Source organism: Bos javanicus, chromosome 15 (genome assembly GCF_032452875.1).
Source record: "Bos javanicus breed banteng chromosome 15, ARS-OSU_banteng_1.0, whole genome shotgun sequence".
Lineage (NCBI taxonomy): Eukaryota > Metazoa > Chordata > Mammalia > Artiodactyla > Bovidae > Bos > Bos javanicus.
Window position 1 is genome coordinate 43,422,477 of NC_083882.1, and position 23,979 is coordinate 43,446,455.

At 39.6% G+C, this 23,979-nt stretch overlaps 1 non-coding gene and 1 pseudogene across 1 annotated transcript; one reads left to right on the top strand and one right to left on the bottom strand.

Annotated features, from left to right (window-relative positions):
* The first annotated feature begins 10,101 nt into the window (after positions 1-10,101).
* On the top strand, positions 10,102-10,205 carry LOC133227220 (U6 spliceosomal RNA). Its single transcript, XR_009729772.1, has one exon. It is a non-coding gene; the product is annotated as a U6 spliceosomal RNA (small nuclear RNA).
* An 8,864-nt stretch (positions 10,206-19,069) lies between these two features.
* On the bottom strand, positions 19,070-20,405 carry LOC133261191 (G2/mitotic-specific cyclin-B1-like; annotated as a pseudogene).
* Positions 20,406-23,979: the final 3,574 nt, after the last annotated feature.

The window sequence follows — 23,979 nt, forward strand, 5'->3', positions numbered from 1 at the left end:
CACATTCATCATCATTGACTGTCAAGAAAGAGCCTTCTGCAGGCTGTACCCTAAATGCAGTTGATGGCCAGTATTCATGGATTAACAGACTTGGCCTGATGCCAGATGTAGATTTAAGCTTCAACCACATCTTGAAGACAGTTGCATAGTAATAAGCACCAGAGAGCATGTGAATAGTGAGGAGGCCAGCAAACTAACTAGGGAAGTTGACTTAGTGAGACTGCTCCTTCTTAGTTAATGGTCTCTGTCTGGAAGTCTATTAACTTTGAGTGTAATATTTCTAAGGTATTTAATAAATGTAAATTAAAATGTAAGAAGAATAAATTGTACTGAAAAAACCTCAAATATAGCACTTGGGATTTATTTCATGTAAGTATTTATATTGAACAAAAATATTCTTTTGAAATTCTGATGCACATTTTCACCTCTAAGAACAAAGAAAAAAAATTTTAAACCTTTAATTTTTATAGTTGGCTTTTGAGAATCTTAAAGCATTTAAATTTTAAATTGTAGAGGTAAGTACAAGTAAACATTTATATAAGTGGTATATGTAATGATTTCTCTATAAAGCCATCTTTTTAAAGTTCTCTTTGGCTTTTTGAAAATGAGTAGAATAAGTCAAAAGGGCTGAAACTTCCTGGTATTTAAATAATTGTTCATTGATTGTAGTTTAGGTGTTTGAAGTGGGTCTTATTGCAGTTTCGATACTCTATTCTGATTTTTGCCTTTTCCCTTTTTTCTTCCTTTCCTGGGAAAAACTTGCTAAGCTGGGTGACTTAAAGGGATGTTGTTTAAGCTCTAGGCCTCATTTTTCTCATCTGGAATAAGTGAACTCCAGGTTCTTTACAGCTCAGACATGATAGGATTTTTCTGAAATTAATGCGATATGTTAATAGGTCCTTCTAACTAAAAATACTAAATTAAGCAATCCTTTGTCTAGCTCGTTTTATAGCTGACAGTGTGCTTTCACATCATCACATTTTGATAAATTAACCATTTCATTTGTAATGAAATACTTGAGAAAACAAAGCAAAAGCTATTCCCATTTGGTTACTTTACTAGTAGTATAAAACAGGGTAAAATAGTAATTGTTAAAGGAACTAAAAGGACTCTTTTGAAGAGTCTTCATCCTAGCAAAGACTTGGTGTTAAAAACAGAAACCATAATCCCAAGTTTGATGACCACTTCGAGTTAGCAGGGATGATACTTTGAGAATAAAATGTGGGAGAAGTCACTGAACTCCTATATTACATTTGGGGAGCTTTAAAGTTCAGTATCATCTAGCAGTTGGAGATCTGCCAAGTGGGCACTCATCATCATGACTGAACTGTTAGATAAAGGTGCTGGGGAATAGAAATTGATCCAGTGTTAGCCTCTGATAGCTCTGGAATGCCACCTGAAAGTCTAATGGAATTTTTGAAAACTACTCTTGAGATCAATATAAAACTGGAAGCTGAGAGGGAAATACACTATATTTTGAATGGAAAACCGCTCACATAGCATTCTCTCTCTAGAGTGAATCTATGAAAATCTTCATCACAAAATCATAGTATGGAAGATGGTCTTTTGCCCAGCATCACCTGAAAAAAATGGATTCTTTCCTAGAAACCTGTCTTTCCTGGAAAGCTAACAGGCCCAAGGCAGACATGAGTGTGCTGAGTTAAGACCCCTACCTTACTTTTACCTTTGCGACAGGGTTTCTTGGTGACTGGATGAACACTGGGGCCTGCATTTGAATTCATGTTAGAACAGCAGTCAAAGTTTGTGTGTAATTGTATGTGCCAACTTGTCTGCCCTGGGTACTCCTGGTTCTCAGGCCTTCAAACTATACCACCAACTTTCCTGGGTCTACAACTTGCAGACTACAGATCATAGGATTTCTCAGTCTCCATAATCACATGACCCAATACTTTATACCTGTCTCCTACTGGTTCTGTTACTTTGGAGAGTCCTAATACAAGGTTATAGGCTACTGTTAAAAAAGTGAGAGTGAAAGTCACGCAGTCGTGTCTGACTGCGAACCCATGGACTATACAGTCCATGGAATTCTCCAGGCCAGAATACTGGAGTCGGTAGCCTTTCCCTTCTCCAGGAGTTCTTCCCAACCCAGGGATCTAACCCAGGTCTCCTGCATTGGAGGCGGATTCTTTACTAGCTGAGCCATGAGGGAAGTCCAAGAATACTGGAGTGGGTAGCCTATCTCTTCTCCAGTGGATCTTCCCAACCCAGAAATTGAACTGGGGTCTCTTGCATTGCAGACGGATTCTTTGCCAACTGAGCTATGAGGCTACGTGCCCACTCTTAAGACGTTTTGAAAAGAAATAGTGACAGGTATTGCAGAGAAAAATTGGAATTCCTGGTGGAATTTGGAAATGATGAAACAATAGTGATTGATAGAAAAACAATTAGAATTATACATGGTCATGAAGAATTATGGTAGTGGTAAGTAAGATATTTGGTAATGTGAATAATTGTCAGAATTTATGTCTATGGCTACACAAAAATAGGAAAAATCTCTACCTATATGTAAGACTTGGGAGACTTTGCCTCGAGTCATGTGATAAAAGGTGCTGTCAAATACATTTTGGGACATCAGGCCTACCTGGAAGCAAACATTACAGGATCCATTTTTAGTGACATTTAAATGTGGAAACACATTCAACCTGAAGCCTGGAAGACACTTGAATCATCTTTCTTAGGTCTCAAATTTGGGTGGAGAAGCAGGATGTCACACTCCTTATCTTTAGATAACAGTTCTAGCCAGCTTTGTTGGGAAGAGAGGGATCAGTTCAAATCTGAGCTGGAATTGAGTTTACAGACCTGAGTAAAGTTCTGGGCAATGGAAATAAATACATTCCTTATCTGTTAGTCATGTTCATTTCAGTTCAGTTCAGTTGCTCAGTCGTGTCTGACTGCAACGAAATGAACTACAGCACTCCAGGCTTCCCTATCACCAACTCCCAGAGCTTGCTCAGACTCATGTCCATCGAGTCCGTGATGCCATCCAACCATCTCATCCTCTGTCATCCCCTTCTGCCTTCAATCTTTCCCAGAATCTGGGTCCTTTCCACTGAGTCAGTTCTTCCCATCAGGTGGCCAAAGTATTGGAGTTTCAGCATCAATCTTTCCAATGAATATTTAGGACTAATTTCCTTTAGGATTGACTGGTTTGATCTTGCAGTCCAAGGGACTCTGAAGAGTCTTTTCCAACACCAAAGTTCAAAAGCATCAATTCTTTGGCACTCAGCTTTCTCCATGGTCCAACTCTCACATCCATACATGACTACTGGAAAAACCATAGCTTTGACTAGATGGACATTTGTTGGCAAAGTAATGTCTCTGCTTTTTAATATGCTGTCCAGGTTGGTCATAGCTTTTCTTCCAAGGAGCAAGCATCTTTTAATTTCATGGCTGCAATCACAATCTGCAGTGATTTTGGAGCCCAAGTAAATAAAGTCTGTCACTGTTTGCATTGTTTCCCCATCTATTCACCATGAAGAAATGGGACTGGATGCCATGATCTTAGTTTTTTGAATGTTGAGTTTTAAGCCAGCTTTTTCAGTCTCCTCTTTCACTTTCATCAAGAGGCTCTTTAGTTCTGCTTCACTTTCTGTTATAAGGGTGGTGTCATCTGCTTTTCTGAGCTTATTGATATTTCTCCCTGCAGTCTTTATTCCAGCTTGTGATTCATCCAGCCTGGCATTTCACATGATGTACTCTGCATAAAAGTTAAATAAGCAAGGTGACAATATACAGCCTTGATGTACTTCTTTTGCAACTTGGAACCAGTCTGTTGTTCATGTCTGCTGCTGTTATTCCTGACCTGCATGAAGCTTTCTCAGGGGGCAGGTAAGGTGTTCTGGTATTCTCATCTCTTTAAAAGTTTTCCACAGTTTGTTGTGATCCACACAGTCAAAGGCTTTGACATAGTCAATAAAGCAGAAATAGATGTTTTTATGGAATTCTCTTGCTTTTTCTATGATTCAATCGATGTTGGCAATTTAATCTCTGGTTCTTCTGCCTTTTCTAAATCTAGCTTGAACATCTGAAAGTTCTCAGTTCACACACTGTTGAAGCCTAGTTTGGAGAATTTTGAGCATTTGTTAGCGCTTGAGATGAATATAATTTTGTGCGGTAGTTTGAACATTCTTTGGCATTGCCTTTCTTTGGGATTGGAATGAAAACTGACCTTTTCCAGTCCTGTGGCCACTGCTGAGTGTTCCATATTTGCTGGCATATTGAATGTGGCTTTCATAGCATCATCTTTTAGGATTTGAAATAGCTCAGCTGGCATTCCATCACTTCCACTAGCTTTGTTCATAGAGATGCTTCCTAAGGCCCACTTGACTTCACATTCCAGGATGTCTGCTGTAGGTGAGTGATCACACCATCGTGGTTATCTGGGTCATGACTGTGTGGATCACAATAAACTGTGGAAAATTCTGAAAGAGATGGGAATACCAGACCACCTGACCTGCCTCTTGAGAAACCTGTATCCAGGACAGGAAGCAACAGTTAGAACTGGACATGGAACAATAGGCTGGTTCCAAATAGGAAAAGGAGTACGTCAAGGCTGCATATTGTCACCCTGCTTATTTAACTTCTATGCAGAGTACATCATGAGAAATGCTGGGCTGGAAGAAGCACAAGCTGAAATCAAGATTGCCGGGAGAAATATCAATAACCTCAGATATGCAGATGACACCACCCTTATGGCAGAAAAGTGAAGAGGAACTCAAAAGCCTCTTGATGAAAGTGGAGAGTGAAAAAGTTGGCTAAAAGTTCAACATTCAGAAAACTAAGATCATGGCATCTGGTCCCATCACTTCATGCCAAATAGATGGGAAAACAGTGGAAACAGTGTCAGACTTCATTTTTCGGGCTCCAAAATCACTGCAGATGGTGACTGCAGTCATGAAATTAAAAGATGCTTACTCCTTGGAAGGAAAATTATGACAAACCTAGATAGCATATTAAAAAGCAGAGACATTACTTTGCCAACAAAGGTCCGTCTAGTCGGGGCTATGGTTTTTCCTGTGGTCATGTATGGATGTGAGAGTTGGACTGTGAAGAAGGCTGAGCGCTGAAGAATTGATGCTTTTGAACTGTGGTGTTGGAGAAGACTCTTGAGAGTCTCTTGGACTGCAGGGAGATCCTAAAGGAGATCAGTCCTGGGTGTTCACTGGAAGGACTGATGCTAAAGCTGAAACTCCAGTACTTTGGCCACCTCATGCGAAGAGCTGACTCATTGGAAAAGACTCTGATGCTGGGAGGGATTGGGGGCAGGAGGAGAAGAGGACGACAGAGGATGAGATGGCTGGATGGCATCACCGACTCGATGGACATGAGTTTGAGTGAACTCTGGGAGTTGGTGATGGACAGGGAGGCCGGTGTGCAACGATTCATGGGTCAGACACAACTGAGCGACTGAACTGAACTGAATAAAGTGGCAGTTAAAGGAACCTGGTATCTAAGGCTTTCTACCCTGGAAATTCTTCCATCCTCTCTCTTTAAATTCACTAGGAGAGATACTGAGACTTGGCCTTCAGTCCCTGCCCAGTAAATATTAACAGAAAGAGTAACTAATGCCAGGAGAACATGAGATCATTAACCAAGATAGCTAGACACCTAAGAAAAAAAATCACTGACAGACAAAAAATTGAACAATGTATAATGCTTAAAACAGAATTATTGGATCAGATAAATTTTAAACAATGTATTCAAAATAGTAAATGTATTACTAATATGATATAGGAATAAGAAATAAGGAACTAGGTAAAATATTAAATAGATATATAATAATTGAAATAAAAATATAATAGATGAATACTTAAATATATGTTTAAGTGAAAGAATTGAAAGATAAGCCATGTAATTCTAAATCAAAAGAAAGTTAGAATGCCTATAGCTGATTCATGTTGATATTTGGAGAAACCAATACAATTCCATAAAGCAATTACCCTTCAATTTAAAAATAAATAACTTAAAAAAAAGAGTAAAGCTGGAGTATTTGATGAAACAGACTTAAAGTCAAAAATACCATAGCTGTTAAGCATATTGTATGCTAGGAAAAAAGAACAGAGTGGAACATACAACGATTCTAAGCATGCTGCTGCTGCTGCTAAGTCACTTCAGTCGTGTCAGACCCTGTGTGACCCCATAGACGGCAGCCCACAGGCTCCCCCGTCCCTGGGATTCTCCAGGCAAGAACACTGGAGTGGGTTGCCATTTCCTTCCCCAATTCGTGAAAGTGAAAAGTGAAAGTGAAGTTGCTCAGTTGTGCCTGACTCTTAGCGACACCATGGACTGCAGCCTACCAGGCTCCTCTGTCCATGGGATTTTCCAGGCAAGAGTACTGGAGTGGGGTGCCATTGCCTTCTCTGATTCTAAGCATAGATGCATTAAAAACATAACTTCAAAAAAACCAAACAGTTTCAAAACATAAAAAGCTACCACCTATAGAACTGTGGGGGAAATGGATAGATTAATTGTGGTTGGAGATTTTAAGACATCCCTCTCAGAAACTGATTAACAAACATTGAATACATGAAAAGGAAATTAATAAAGCATATATATGTATGATGGGCCTCCCAGGTGGCACTAGGTCGTAAAGAACCTGTCTGCCAATGCAGGAGTTGAGACACAGGTTTAATCCCTGGGTTGGGAAGATCCCCTGGAGGAGGGCTAGGCAACCGTCTCCAGTATTCTTGCCTGGAGAATCCCATGGACAGAGGAGCCTGGCAGGCTACAGTCCATGGGGTTGCAAAGAATCAGACACGATTGAAGTGACTTAGCACACACGCATGCACATATGTATGATACATATGTAGAACTGTGCACCCAAAAAAGAATACATATTCCTGCTGAACACAAGCAAAATCTTTCAAAAAAGGACCACAAAGGAAGTTTCAGTAAGTTTCAAAAGACTGGTGTCAGACGATCTTTATACTGCAGTGAATACAGAAATTAATAACAAAGAGACAACTTAAAAATCCAATTCGTGTAGTAAAGGAAACCATAAAGGATATTATGAAATACTTGAATGACAACAAATATGTTAAAATTTGTGGAACAAATTAGCATAGTACACAACAAGCATAGTACTCAAAGTAAGGTTGATTCAGTTCAGTTCAGTTCAGTCACTCAGTGGTGTCCGACTCTGCAACCCCATGAATCGCAGCACACCAGGCCTCCCTGTCCATCACCAACTCCCGGAGTTCACTCAGACTCACGTCCATCGAGTCAGTGATGCCATCCAGCCATCTCATCCTCTGTCGTCCTCTTCTCCTCCTGCCCCCAATCCCTCCCAGCATCAGAGTCTTTTCCAATGAGTCAACTCTTCGCATGAGGTGGCCAAAGTACTGGAGTTTCAGCTTCAGCATCATCCCCTCCAAAGAAATCCCAGGGCTGATCTCCTTCAGAATGGACTGGTTGGATCTCCTTGCAGTCCAAGAGACTCTCAAGAGTCTTCTCCAACACCACAAGTTCAAAAGCATCAATTCCTCAGCGCTCAGCTTTCTTCATGGTCCATCTCTAGCATCCATACATGACCACTGGAAAATCCATAGCCTTGACTAGACAGACCTTTGTTGGCAAAGTAATGTCTCTGCTTTTGAATACGCTATCTAGGTTGGTCATAACTTTCCTTCCAAGGAGTAAGCATCTTTTAATTTCATGGCTGCAGTCACCATCTGCAGTGATTTTGGAGCCCAAAAAATAAAGCCTGACACTGTTTCCACTGTTGCCCCATCTATTTCCCATGAAGTGATGGGACCAGATGCCATGATCTTCGTTTTCTGAATGTTGAGCTTTAAGCCAACTTTTTCACTCTCCACTTTCACTTTCATCAAGAGGCTTTTGAGTTCCTCTTCACTTTCTGCCATAAGGGTGGTGTCATCTGCATATCTGAGGTTATTGAGATTTCTCCCGGCAATCTTGATTCCAGCTTGTGTTTCTTCCAGTCCAGTGTTTCTCATGATGTACTCTGCATAGAAGTTAAATAAGCAGGGTGACAATATGCAGCCTTGACGCACTCCTTTTCCTATTTGGAACCAGTCTGTTGTTCCATGTCCAGTTCTAACTGTTGCTTCCTGACCTGCATACAAATTTCTCAAGAGGCAGGTCAGGTGGTCTGGTATTCCTATCTCTTTCAGAATTTTCCACAGATTATTGTGATCCACACAGTCAAAGGCTTTGGCATAGTCAATAAAGCAGAAGTAGATGTTTTTCTGGAACTCTCTTGCTTTTTCCATGATCCAGCGGATGTTGGCAATTTGATCTCTAGTTCCTCTGCCTTTTCTAAACCAGCTTGAACATCAGGAAGTTCACGGTTCACATATTGCTGAAGCCTGGCTTGGAGAATTTTGAGCATTAAACACACTTAAATATTACATCAGAAAACAACATTAAAATTTGAAAAATCAACATAATCTACTATATTTACAGTCTGAAGAAGAAAATTCATTTATCATTTCAATTGATGCAGAAAAAGCATTTGGCAAAATTCAGCAGCATGTCATGACAAAAACTCTCAGAAAGATAATAATAAAGAGGAACTTTAAGTTATAGAAAACAACAGCTAACTAAAAAAATACAGTTACTATTACAGTTTATGGTGAAAGATTGAATGTTTTCCCCTAGATCAGGAACAAGGCAAGGATGCTCACTCTCACCACTTTATTTAACAGTGTTAGAAGATTTAGCTAGTCAAATGAGGTAGAAAAGGGGATAAAAAGCATACAGATCATAAAGGAAGAAACAAAACTGTCCCTATTTCCATATGACAAGATAATTTCTGAAGAAAATGCAAGGGAATTGGCCAAAAAAAAAAAAAAAAAAAGCCTAGAATTAATAAGTGAGTTCAGCAAGGTTGCATTTCTGTCTTTTTTTTTATTTTTAAGTTTACATTTCTATATACTAGCACTGAACACATGAAAATTGAAATTAAAAATATAATACCATTTATAATCACTCAAAATTGTATACAGGACTTGTACACCGAAAACAACACAATGCTGTTGAGAAAGAAGAGACATACCATCACCATGGACTGGGAGACTCAACATTATACAGATGTCCTTAGTGTCTCAGCAAGATATTTTGTAGGTATAGATAAGATTATTTTAAAACTTCAATGGAAAGGCAAAGGAACTAGAATAGCTAACACAATCTCAAAAAAGGAGAATAAAGTAGGAGGACTCACTCTGTCCCATTTCAAGACTTATTATGTAGCTACAATAATCAAGACTGTGATATTGGCAGAGGGACAGATACATAGATCAGTGGAACAGAATAGAGAATACAGGAGGAGAACCACACAAACATGCCCAACTGATTTTTGACAAAGGTGTAAAATCAACTCAATGGAAGAAAGATAACCTTTTAAACAAATGATGTTGGAGCAATTTGGATATTCATGGGCAAAAAAAAAAAACCTCTAAATAAACCTCAAAACAGAAATTAACTCTAATTAAATAACTTGAATGTAAAATATAACATTAAAACTTAGAAAAGAATATAAGAAAGTCTTTGTTGCCCAAAACTAGGCAAGATTCTTAGACTTGAGAGCAGAAGCATGATACATAAAAAGAAGAACTGATAGATTGTAGTTCAATTTTTTAAATGTTTACAAAAGATCTTTGTATGAGGATGACAAGACAAGCTACAGAATTGGAGAAAAATTTGCACGCCACATATCCAAAATAGCCTTGATATCTAGAATGTATGCTGCTGCTGCTGCTCCTGCTGCTTCTAAGTTGCTTCAGTCGTGTCCGACTCTGTGTGACCCCATAGACGGCAGCCCACCAGGCTCCCCCGTCCCTGGGATTCTCCAGGCAAGAACACTGGACTGGGTTGCCATTTCCTTCACCAATGCATGAAAGTGAAAAGTGAAAGTGGAGTCACTCAGTCGTCTCCAACTCTTAGCGACCCCATGGACTGCAGCCTACCAGGCTCCTCCATCCATGGGATTTTCCATGCCAGAGTACTGGAGTGGGAAGCAAACCCAAAAATCCAATTAGAAAATGGGTGAAAGATATGAACTAATATTTGGTCAGAAATGATATACAGATGACAAATAAGCACATGAAAAGATATTCAACAGTGCTCGCTTAGCCAGCGCATATACTAAAATTGGAACGATACAGAGAAGATTAGCATGGCCCCTGTGCAAGGATGTGCAAATTCGTGAGGCGTTCCATATTTTTGTAAAGTAATTAGCCTCCAATTAAAATAAATAAATTAATATTTAAAAAGATATTCAACACAGTCAATCATTAGAGGACTACAAATTGAGCCACAATGAGGTATTCTTACACAACTATCTGAGTGACTAAATGAAAAATAGTGGTGATACTAAATATTGACAGGGATGTGGAGAAGCTAGATCATTTGTTTATACATTGCTGGTGGAACTGTTAAACAGTATACTAATCTGGAAAACAGTTTTGGAATTTCTTAAACATGGAACTATCATCAGTTCAGTTCAATCGCTCAGTCATGTCCAACTCTTTACGACCCCATGGACTGCAGCACGCCAGGCTTCCTTGTTCATCACCAACTCCTGGAGCTTGCTCAAACTCATGTCCATCAATTCAGTGATGCCATCCAACCATCTAATCTTCTGTTGTCCACTTCTCCTGCCTTCAATCTTTCCCAGCATCAGGGTCTTTTTCAATGAGTCAGTTTTTTGCATCAGGTGGCCAAAGTATTAGAGCTTCAGCTTCAGCATCAGTCCTTCCAATGAATATTCAGGACTGATTTCCTTCAGGATTGACTGGTTGGATCTCCTTGCTGCCCAAGGGACTCTTAAGAGTCTTCTCTGACACCACAGTTCAAAAACATAAATTCTTTGGCGCTGAGCTTTCTTTATGGTCCAACTCTCATATCTGTATGTGACTACGGGAAAAACCATAGCTTTGACTAGATGGACCTTTGTCAGCAAAATAATGTCTCTGCTGTTTATGTTGGTCATAGCTTTTCTTCCAAGGAGCAAGTGCCTTATAATTTCATGGCAGCAGTCATCATCTACAGTGATTTTGGAGCCCCCAATAATAGTCTCTCACTGTTTCCATTGTATCCCCATCTATTTGCCATGAAGTAACAGGACCAGTTGCCATGATCTTAGTTTTTGAATGCTGAGTTTTAAACCAGCTTTTTCACTCTGGTCTATCATTTTCATCATGAGGCTCTTCAGTTCCTCTTCACTTTCTGCCATAAGGGTGGTGTCATCTGCGTATCTGAGATTATTGATATTTCTCTTGGCAATCTTGAGTGCAGCTTGTGCTTCATCCAGCCTGGCATTTTGCATGGTGCATATAAGTTAAATAAGCAGGGTGACCATATACAGCCTTGACATATTCTTTTCCCAATTTGGAATCAGTCTGTTTCATTTCCAGTTCTAACTGTTGCTTCTTGACCTGCATATAGATTTCTCACCAGGCAGGTAAGATGGTCTGGTATTTCCCTCTCTTGAGGAATTTTCCCGTTTGTTGTAATCTACATAGTCAAACGATGGTTTGTGATCTACACAGTCACACAATGGTGTGATCACTCACCCAGAGCCAGACATCCTGGAAGTAGAAGTCAAGTGGGCCTTATGAAGCATTACTATGAACAAAGCTAGTGGAGGTGATGGAATTCCAGATGAGCTATTTCAAATCCTAAAAGATGATGCTGTGAAAGTGCTGCACTCAATATACCAGCAAATTTGGAAAAGTCAGCAGTGGCCACAGGACTGGAAAAGGTCAGTTTTCATTCCAATCCCAAAGAAGTGCAATGCTAGAGATTGTTCAAGCTACCGCACAATTGCACTCATCTCACATGCTAGCAAAGTAATACTCAAAATTCTCCAATCCAGGCTTCAACAGTATGTGAACCGAGAACTTCCAGATGTTCAAGCTGGATTTAGAAAAGGCAAAGAAACTAGAGATCAAATTGCCACCATCTGTTGGCAATTTGCAAGAGATTTCCAGTAAAACATCTACTTCTGCTGTATTGATTACACCAAAGCGTTTGATTGTAGATCACAACAAACTGTGGAAGAGTTTTCCGGAAAAGCAAGAGAATTCCGGTAAAACATCTACTTCTGCTGTATTGATTACACCAAAGCGTTTGATTGTAGATCACAACAAACTGTGGAAAATTCTTTAAGGGATGGGAATATCAGACCACCTTACCTGCCTCCTGAGAAATCTGTATGCAGGTCAAGAAGCAAAAATTAGAACTGGAAATGAAACAGACTGATTCCAAATTGGGAAAAGAATATGTCAAGGCTGTATATGGTCACCCTGCTTATTTAACTAATATGCAGAGTACATCATGCAAAATGCCGGGCTGGATGAAGCACAAGCTGGAATCAAGTTTTCCAGGAGAAATATCAATAAACTCAGAAAAGCAGATGACACCACCCTTATGGCAGAAAGTGAAGAGGAACTGATGAGCCTCTTGATGAAAGTGAAAGACCAGAGTGAAAGATCTGGCTTAAAACTCAACATTCAAAAAACTAAGATCATGGCAACTGGTCCCATTCTTCATGGCAAATAGATGGGGAGACAATGGGAACAGTTTAATTTTCTTAATTTTCTTGGACTCCAAAATCACTGCAGATGGCGACTGCAGCCATGAAATTAAAAGACACTTGCTCCTTGGAAGAAAAGCTATGACCAACATAGACAGCATATTAAAAAGCAGAGACATTACTTTGCCAGCAAAGGACCATCTAGTCAAAGCTATGGTTTTTCCAGTAGTCATGTATAGACATGAGAGTTGGACCATAAAGAAAACTGGGTGCCGAAGAATTGATGCTTTTGAACTATGGTGTCAGAGAAGACTCGAGAATCCCTTGGGCAGCAAGGAGATCCAACCAGTCAATCCTGAAGGAAATCAGTCCTGAATATTCACTGGAAGGACTGATGCTGAAGCTGAAGCTCTAATACTTTGGCCACCTGATGCGAAAAACTGACTCATTGGAAAAGACCTTGATGCTGGGAAAGATTGAAGGCAGGAGGAGAAGGGGATGACAGAGGATGAGATGGTCGGATGGCATCACTGAGTCGATGGACATGAGTTTGTGCAAGCTCTGGGAGTTGGTGATGGACAGGGAAGCCTGGCATGGTGCAGTCCATTGGGTCACAAAGGGTTGGACATGAGTGAGCAACTGAGCTGAACATAGTCAAAGGCTTTGGCATAATCAATAATGCAGAAGTAGATGTTTTTCTGGAATTTTCTTGCTTTTTCAATGATCCAATGGATGTTGGCTATTTGATCTCTAGTTCCTCTGCCTTTTCTAAATCCAGCTTGAGCATCTGGAAGCTCTTGGTTCACGTACTATTGAAGCCTGGCTTGGAGAATTTTGAGGATTACTTTGCTAGCATGTGAGATAAATGTAATTGTGCAGTAGTTTGAACATTCTTTGGCATTGCCTTTCTTTGGGATTGGAATGAATACTGGCCTTTTCCAGTCCTGTGGCCATTGCTGAGTTTTCCAAATTTTCTGGCATATTGAGTGCAGCACTTTAACAGCATCATCTTTTAGGATTTGAAATAGCTTTTAGGATTGGAATATCATATAATCCAATAACTGAGCTCCTAGGCCTTTTTCCCAGAGAAATGCAGACTGTTCACAAAGAAATTTGCATATGAATGTTTATAACAGCTTTTTTCATAATAAAATTGTTTCCTAACTGGAAACAATGCAAATGTCCTTTAATGGGTGAACTATTAAACTGTGTCCCATCTATACCATGGAATATTTCTCGGCAATAATAAAGAATGAGTTATTGATTCATGAATCACCTGAATTAATCTCCAGAGAGCTATACTAAGTGAAAGAAAGCCAGTCACAATATAATAGATATGATACATCTCTGTAACATCCTAGAAATGACAAAATTATAGACATGGATAGATACTAGTGGTTGCCAGAGACTAAGGAAAGGGTAGATGTAGGACAGGAATGGGTGTGGCTATAAAAGGATCACATTAGAAATTGCTGTAGCATGAAAGTGTTCTGTGTCTTGACAGTAACAATGTTGATTATTCTGGTTGTGGTATTGCTTTGCAAGGTACTGCCTTTGGAGGGAACTGGGTAAAAAGTAAATGAAATCTCTCCATATTATTTTTTAAGTGAAAGGTGCTCAGTTATGTCTGACTCTTTGCGACCCCATGGACTGTAGCTGGCTGGGCTTCTCTGTCCATGAAATTCTCCAGGCAAGAATACTGGAGTGGATTGCCGTTCCCTTCTTCAGGGGATCTTCCCAACCCAGGGATCAAACCCAGGTCTGCCGCATTGCAGGCAGATTCTTTACCATCTGAGCCACCAGGAAAGCCCCATTATTTTTTAAAGCAACACATAAATCTACAATTATCTCAGAAAAAAATGCTTAATTAAAAAACAAACAAAATGCAGTACATTGTTAAAAAACCAAAACCAAAATGATGGAACTTTCATGGTGGGCCAGCGCTTAGGATTCCATGCTTTCACTGCCAAGGGCTGAGGTTCAATCCCTGGTCCACAAACTAAGATCCCATAAGCCACACAGCTTGGCCAAAAAAAAAAAAAAAAACAAAACCTAACAAGCAAATTATATAAATGTGTTGGAAACAGAAAAAAGTCAAAGGCCAAAAGAAAACAAACAAAAAACAAAAAAGAATAACAGTACAAATTAATGAAATAAAGAACAAAAAGGCAATAGAGAAGATTAACAAAATAAAAATTAGTACTTTGAAGATTAAGTTACACGTTTGACAAGACTGATCAAAGCAAAAAAGGAAAATGTGCAAATAAATAAAATACAGACAAGAAAAATGGCTGTATGTACAACAGAAACTTTTTATATTTCTGAATTAAATATATATTGAAAAATCTAGATGAAATGGATAGATTCTTGGAAAAACTTCAAAAATATACAATGGGGACTTCCCTGGTGGTCCAGTGGTTAAGAATTGCCTTTCAATGTGTGGGACATGGGTTCAATCCCTGGTCAGGGAACTTAGAGCCCATATGCCATGGGGCAACTAAGCTGGCATGAACCTCAACTAAAAAAAATACAGTGCCACAACTGGCAGAAGAAAAGACAGAAAACCATACAGACCAAAATGTATTAAAAGAAATTTCAAAGAGAATCAGACACATAGGTCTCAAAACCCAGGTGTTTCTCAGATAAGTTCTAACAAATTTTGAAGGAACAGTTTATTCCTATCTTATACAAGCTTTTCTAGAGGGTAGAAAAAGATAGAAAACCTTCCAGTTCAATGTGCAAGCCTTTTATAATTTTGATTCCCAAACCTGGTGAGACTAATTCAGGTAAAACAAAATTATAGACATTTTTTATGAACACAGATGCAAAAATTCTAAATATTGTATATCTAAATCCAACTCTTATATTTAAAAAATACATTGAGAATGAATAGAATTTATTCTCAGAGTATAGTGATAGTTCAACATAGGAAAAATTTATCAGGGTAATTTGCTATATTAAGAGGAGAAAACTATATATTATCTTGATAGCTACAGAAAATTTTTTTTATAAAGTTCAATATCTATATATGATAAAATTATAATTTTTATAATTAAAAATCAGTAATAAAAGATTATTTCTTTAATTTGATAAATTGTTTACCAAAAACCTTATAACAAATGCTATTCTTTTTTTTTAAGATTTTTTTTTGATGTGGACCATCCTTAAAGTCTTTATTGAATTTGTTACAATATTGCTTTAGTTTTATGCTTTGGTTTTTGTCCTCAAAGCATGTGGGATCCTAGCTCCACACCAGGGATTGAACTTACACCTCCTGCATTGGAGAACAAAGTCCTAACCACTGGACTACCAGGGAAGTCCTCCAAATGTCATTCTTAATAGAAAATTTTAGATGCGTTCTCTTTAAGACTTTATTTGGGAACCAAAATAAAGATTCCCTCTATGATTGCTACAATTTGATGTGGTACTGAAAGTCTTGGCCTAATGCTATAAGGAAAGACTAAGAAATATTAGGTGTAAAGAAGGGAAAGATATAACTGTCATTATTTGGAATTGCTACAATCATTGACTTTAAAACAGCAGAATAAACAAAACAACTGAAGCTAAAATGAGGCTGTAGCTGGCTTGTCAGACACAAGTAAATGGCATACTGGTTAATAGAATCTGCCCTGTTAAAAGATTATCTTTGGACTCTCAGCCTTAAACCACAAGACAGCCTCCTCCATGAGGAAATTTTGTACAGCTGCTAAAGGAATAAATATTCTCAATGTGCTGCTGCTGCTGCTGGGTCGCTTCAGTCGTGTCCGACTCTGTGCGACCCCATAGACAGCAGCCCACCAGGCTCCCCCATCCCTGGGATTCTCCAGGCAAGAACACTGGACTGGGTTGCCATTTCCTTCTCCAATTCTCAATGTAGTTAGGTCTATTTACTCCTAACTAACCATGAGTATTTTGAGGACAAGAACTTTGCTGTTGAGAGGGAAAGTTGATGAAGTCCCAATCAACTGGTATTCCTTCAAGAATGGAGATATAAACTTCCAGCTGGAAAATAAATGAGTCATCTGCCAGGAGGAAATATATAGCATGGGGAACACAGTCAATAATATTGTAAAAATGTTGTATATGGCAAAAAGTAATTAGACTGATCACATTGGTCATTTTGCAATGTATAGAAATATTGAATCACTATGTTGTACACCTGGAACTGACATAGTGTTGTAGGTCAATTATACTTGAGTTAAAAAAAATAACCATGATCAAATGGATGTGGAGGCAGGGAAGTTTGCCAAATTCCTGTTAGCAGCATCCTGTTCCTAAACATAATTAGATAAAGTTGTGGGAAAAAGTTGCATTGAAGTCTCACTCAGCTATAGTGTCTGTATTCCAGATCCCAAGTCCAGCTCAAATGCCATCAGACAAGACAGAAATCACCAAAGCATAACAAAAATGTGATGCTATCTCTGAGGGTGGAATTGTGGGTCATTTTATTTTCTTCCTTATACTCTTATGTATGAATTACTTGTATAATAAAGAATGGCATTAAAAACAACAACAACAACAAAAATGAAAACAGAGTCATTGATATGGAGATAAAAACAGGTGGTTGCCTAAGGAGAGCAGGGCTTGTAGAGGCAAAATAGTGGAAGGGGATTAACAGGTACAAACCTCCCATTATAAAATATAAGCCACAGGGATGTAATACATAGCATAAAGAATATGATCAATAACATTTTAATAACTATGTTTGGGGAAAGATGGGTACTAAACTTATCATGGTAATTATTTCATAATGCACACAAATGTCAAATCCTATGTAGTATGCCTGAAACTTACATAGTATTGTACATCAGCTATATTTCCATAAAAAAGAAAACAAAATGCGGAACACCTTTTTCAAAAAGCAGAAAAGAAATAGTGCTATTAAAAGTACTAAAATGTAGAGGTTTTTCCTTCCTTCCAGGATCTTCTTGATGTGTCCTGGCGTTTTTATTTAATGTTGGTCTGCTGCTGCTGCTAAGTCGCTTCAGTCGTGTCCGACTCTGTGCGACCCCATAGACGGCAGCCCACCAGGCCCCGCTGTCCCTGGGATTCTCCAGGCAAGAACATCGGAGTGGGTTGCCATTTCCTCCTCCAATGCATGAAAGGGAAAAGTGAAAGTGAAGTCGCTCAATCGTGTCCGACTCTTAGCGACCCCATAGACTGCAGCCTACCAGGCTCCTCCGTCCATGGGATTTTCCAGGCAAGAGTACTGAAGGCAACTGGAGTTGCCTTCTCCCAATGTTGGTCTAAGCAAAGAAAAATTAAAATAGTAAATTATGAGCTTGAATTTTATATTTGATTTTATATTGTGCAGTGGCAGTTTTAAATGCAAATATCAGAGGGTTTTACTGCATGTAGAATTGCCAAAATTATATAGTTCTGCTTTGAAACTCATATATGCGTATGCATTTCATTCTTACATGAATAGTGGAAATACTGCAAAAAGTAACTCAACAGATTTTATTTCACTTCTTGATGAGCACATGTTCTACCAATATTCTTTGACTTACTGATAAATGAGAAAGGCCTGAAAGGAAAAGAATTATGGGTTGCCCTGTTTTTCCCTTTCCTTTTATGTCGCCAGTTTTGGCAAGTCATCAGTTACTACAAGGAAGTCACATAAATAAGAATATGCTAGGGTTCTTCCATTGTCTGCATTTTTTTATCTTGTTTTAAGTATTGTTTTATTTTCTTAACTAATAAACAAAAATTAGATTTTGAATATAAATTAAAATTCTTGTTTTTCCAAGTGAAAATGCTGATGCTAGCTAAAGTTGATAATATAAGAAAGCAGTAGAAGTAGATTACTTAGAATTATGGTAGCAACCACCAGAGGAAATAGCAATCAGGAGGACTAGGAATGAGACGGTAGACTTTTCCTTACGTAGAACTAGGCAGCAGAGTCTCTTAAGATGACTTGGGCTTACATACAGTATGATATGTAAAGCACATCAGGATTTTAAATGCCTTCAAGAGTTTAGTAAATCATCTTAAGTAAAGCCAGGCACATAAAACAAAAACCCAGAAGAACCAATTGTATATATTAGCTGGGTACCCAGTAACTGAAAATTGTTTGTTTGTTTGTTTGTTTTTAAACAATTGTTGTTTAAAACAGTTGTTTTTAAACAAACAACTTTTATCCTCAAGTGGAAAGTTCGGTTCAGTTCAGTCACTCAGTCGTGTCTGACTCTTTGTGACCCCATGAACCGCAGCACGCCAGGCCTCCCTGTTCATCACCAACTCCAAGAGTCCACCCAAACCCATGTCCATTGAGTCGGAGATGCCATCCAACCATCTCATCCTTTGTCGTCCCTTTCTTCTCCTGCCCTCAATCTTTCCCAGCATCAGAGTCTTTTCCAATGAGTCAGCTCTTTGGATCAGGTGGCCAAAGTATTGGAGTTTCAGCTTCAACATCAGTCCTTCCAAAGTGGAAAGTAGCCACGTTCAAATGAGTGAAGAGATAAGTAAAAAGGAATAAAACTGTATTAAAAGTAAATGAATGTAGCATATAACACGCACAGATGGCACATGGTGCCAGTTTTATTTGCAGATAGTATTCCAAAGTTCACAAGTTACACCGTTGCCACAGCCTTGGCTAAATCTTGAACTAGCGCAGAATTCAGCTGTGCTGATCATGCTTAGATGTGGCATACTTGTTCTTAATAGTCATGTGCTTTGTAAGCCCACGATTCACCATGACCGTATTTTTGCCAGGTGTTGCATAACAACAAGAAGGGATTCTTCAGTGTATGACAGGTAATGCTGTAGAGATGGTGTCCATTCACCATTATCAAGAATTTTCAGTGCTAAGCAAAAAGCTCCTGCTGCAATCCGAGGAGGAAAGTACTCCATATCACAGTCCAGCATAGTTAGTTCCATCAGATATTTGGCCAGAGTATGTAGCTCAACATTAACCTCTCCAATCTTAGATGCTCTCTGAAGGAAATGCAGGGGTAGATGGTGACCCTGACTAAAATTTACAGCTCTTAGAATCTTCATTTCTATCTGTCTGATTTGGAACTTGGTGTAAGTGTTGTCAGTCACAAAGGCAAAGTCACCGATTTCTGGAGGGTACGTTTCCTCACATTTGCTTGGAACAAACATGACAGTGACTCCAGCCAGCTGCAGCATCTTCTTGGGCACACAATTATCCTGCATGAACCGATCAATTTTGGAACAGTCATGTACCTGTTCTCCTGCAGTAACCTGAATTTCATTTGAACATGCACTAGCCAGTCAATTAGGATGGCTCTCATGTTTCCAGTGACTTCACGACCCATTGGGTATTTTGGTTTGACTGCTTGCTCTTCCTCAAGTTGTCTCAGATAAGCATAGATGTCTTTTACATATTCACTACAGAGGTTTGGATCTACTCCGTCTTCTGCATCCACATCACTCACTGCAAGAATTACATCCAAGGAAGCCTGACACAGATATTCTTCTGCAGGGGCACAGCCAGATGTTTCCATGGGGCTTGGAGACGGAGTATCAACCAAAATGGGCTCAGGGGAAAGTTTCTCTTCCTTAACAGGCTCTGATTCTGTCTCCGGCCTCAGCTGGGGCTCCGGCATATGTACAGGAGCCTTTTCCAGAGGTTTTGCTACTTTTTTAGCAGTAACTTTTCCTGCAGCTAAAATTTTTGCTTCCTTTTTCAGGGGCAGTTTGGCCTGTGGCTGTTTACTGACTTTGTTACGGATGTCTCCAAGAGCTGTTCGGGGCCTCAGCCCAGGCTTAGAGGTTGCAGCAGTAGCCACAGGCAAGCGCTTTGCCCCTGCCATACTGATTTTCAGCTTATTTTCAGCATTAGTCTTTGTGTTCCTGGTGATCCAAAGCACCATGGCTTCTTCTGCAACAGGCAGCACTCAGTGAGGGGAAGGAGAGCGCTGGAGCCCCAGACCAGCCTGGAACTTGATGGTTGCACCACAGGCCAACCCACTGTCTGCATTTTAAAAGGTTTTTTGTATTTTGCTATGGTGTGTCTTCATTGTTACACGTGGGCTTTCTCTTGTTGCGGTGTGCAGGCTTCTCATTGCAGTGATTTCTCTAGTTGGGGAAGAAGGATTCTAGGCATGAGGGTTTCAGTGGCTGCAGTAGGTGGACTCAGTAGTTGGCGGCACATGGGCTTAGCAGCTCCTCAGCATGTGGGATCTTCCCAGACCAGGGATGGAACCTGTGTCCCTTGCATTGCAAGGGGGATTCTTAACCACTGGGCCATCAGAGAAGCCCTGCATTTCTTAGAATGCCATTGCCTTCTTTCTGTGTTAGAAGCAAGTTCCGGTTTGAACAGAAAGCACACCCTGTCAGGATAGTCAGCACTCCTGCTTATGCAGTTGTAGACATCATGAGTTTGGCTTGTACTGGCTTTGAGTCTCGTGAATTAAGGGGCATCATAGGTCCATCGGAATTCACCACCTGTGTAGTACTGCAGAGGTTGTACGGGAGTGAGACAGCAAGGAACACCATCTGCTCATAAAGTTACTAAGAATTTTAAGGCAATTCTCTGGCGGTCCAGTGACTTGGCGCACTCACTTCTAGGACCCAATTCCATCCCTGGTCCTGGAATTAAAACACCAATACAGTATACTAACACATATATATGGAATTTAGAATGATGGTAACAATAACCCTGTATATGAGACAGCAAAAGAGACACTGATGTATAGAACAGTCTTTTGGACTCTGTGGGAGAGGGAGAGAGTGGGATGATTTGGAAGAATGGCATTGAAACATGTATAATATTATATATGAAACAAGTCGCCAGTCCGGGTTCGATGCACGATACTGGATGCTTGGGGCTGGTGCACTGGGACGACCCAGAGGGATGGTATGGGGAGGGAGGAGGCTTCAGGATGGGGAACACTGTATACCTGTGGCGGATTCATGTTAATATATGGCAAAATCAATACAATATTGTAAAGTTAAATAATAAAATAAAATTAAAAAAAAAAGATCTAGCAAGCTCCTTGGAACAACCAAATAAATAAATAAATAAAAATTTAATGCTGGCAACAACCCAGCATTAAATCAAGTTCTCAATACAGAGTCCTGTGCATAGGACGTACATACACCCATGGAGGTGGCCCTGGGTATAATAGAAGGTGGTAAGAATGGTTGTAGACTCCAATTACTACATCCAGTATAGTACACTTGTAAACAGGTGAGTAAGGAATGTGGATGGAAGGTGAGGGGGAAGAAAGAGCAGAGGAACGGAAAGAAGCCAAGAGAGACACAGAGAGAGAGAGAAAGGGAGAGAGAAACTGGTGTTGACTTTCTAGTTCTGTGAGGCCCAGTTCTACTTCGTGTATCCTGCTGTTTACCAGCACTACATTGGGCAATGCAAAGAAAATGGAGCCCCACTGGTAGTTCATGCATGATTTGGGGTGAACTAGAAAAAGATGCCCCTTTCTTAAGATACTTTACTGCCATCTGTTGGGAAACTGTCATAATAACTATGTGAATGAATAGTGACCACAATGAATCCTATCTCTTGGGCAGAGCTCAGTCTGTGTACTTGTGAATGGTAGCCCTGCCTGTTACCCTCAGGGTCCCCAGGAGTCAGAGGCACGAATGGGGATAACTTACAACCTGAGCTTAGCAAACTTAGTGGGTAGCAGGCAGCAGGCCTGCCCACATGTGGGTTGAGACAACAGGCCAAGGGGTGGCCCAGGCACACCTCTGAATAGCAGCTTCAGAGACATTCAGTTGAGAATCAAAACCAGTTCTTCACTTTATATCGCCTTGCCCCTAGGAGCTTATGAAAATTATCTTGGTGAGGGCTTTTGGCCAATTCCAACATTTGAGAAAGTTTAATGGAGGAGATTGGAGAAGGAAATGGCAACCCAGTCCAGTACTCTTGCCTGGAAAGTCCCATGGATGGAAGAGCCTGGTAGGCTGCAGTCCATGGGGTCGCTAAGAGTCAGACACGACTGAGCAACTTCCCTTTCACTTTTCATTTTCATGCACTAGAGAAGGAAATGGCAACCCACTCCAGTGTTCTTGCCTGGAGAATCCCAGGGACGGGGGAGCCTGGTGGGCTGCCGTCTATGGGATCACACAGAGTCGGACATGACTGAAGCGACTTAGCAGCAGCAGTGGAGGAGAATAATATTTTTATTTAGGAGAAGCCTGTGCAGGCTAAAAAACCCCACCAAGCTTCCTTTTCTTTTGCTTTTGGCTAGAATTACATTAACTTGTTGTGGTCTACACATCTTGTGTTAATTAAAAGGTCTGAAATAAGATTAATGTATCTTTTATTAATAAAAAATGGGAAAACTAGGCAGTTTTTTTCAGAGGTATCTTTCTAATTATAGGGTATCTGAGGTGGGAAAGCAATAAAAGGACTCTGAAAGTTGCAGCTATTAGAAACTGTATTTCTCTGTAAAACTGGGTAAGCCAAAGACTTGAGAGAATGAGAAATCTGCCGAGGTCACTTCATCCGAGCACATTGCATAGTGGGGATTCTAACCCGGGTTTCCTGGTTCCTGAGTGTCGTTCACTGAGTATTTCCAGTCCCCAGGAGCGGCATCTGCATCTTTCTTTCTCCTCCTCCTCTTCCTGAAATTTCATGAACTTTTATTCAGGCTCAGAAAAAATCCAAACCATTTCTTTAACATTTGCTAAAATCTATTGAACATTGTGAGTGTATTGCATTGAATAGTAATTATTAATGATTCTTTTGCAAGCTCCACAGTTACCAGCAACCCAATAATATCTCTTCTTTGTCCACAGAGTACATTAAACTGTACTCTTAAAAGAGAACATCTCGGAAATTCCCTGGCCGTCCAGTGGTTAGGACTCAGCGCTTCCACTGCAAGGGGCATGGGTTCGATCCCTGGTTGGGGAACTAAGATCTGGTATACTATGTGGGACAGCCAAAAAAAAAAAGGAACATTTTCTTATGTGTGAATAAAAACAAAGAGGTCCCCAAATATAACCTAGGACATAATTCTGTGAACTTTTTTAGAAATTCAGTTTGATTATAGTTAATACTTGATGTGTTAAAAAGTTTTGTGCTGTTTAAGTCTGTCAATTCATTATTATAAATTTGATCATTTCAACAATTAAATTTCATTAATTTTTCTATATGTAATTACTCTTTTTTGTCTGCCATACTAAAGACAAATTGATATAAACTAGCAAATTAATACTGTGACACTGGTTTTGATCATAGCTGAAAAAATACTAAATTATTCAATTGTCAATTGTACAGACTTTTTCCTATTTTTTAATTAAGATATGATTTACAGTAAAATTCACTTTTTTGGTGTACAATTCTGTAAGTTTTGACAAACATACACAATTATGTAACCACCATCACAATTAAGATATATAACAGTTTCACCACCTCCCCCTCCAAAATCTTTGCGAGCTCAGCCAGTTAAATATATCTTCCTCGTGGGATCTGGTCCAAAGGCCTTTCACTTCCCCTCAGCAGACCATCTGGCCTTTCTCAGAAAGTTCTT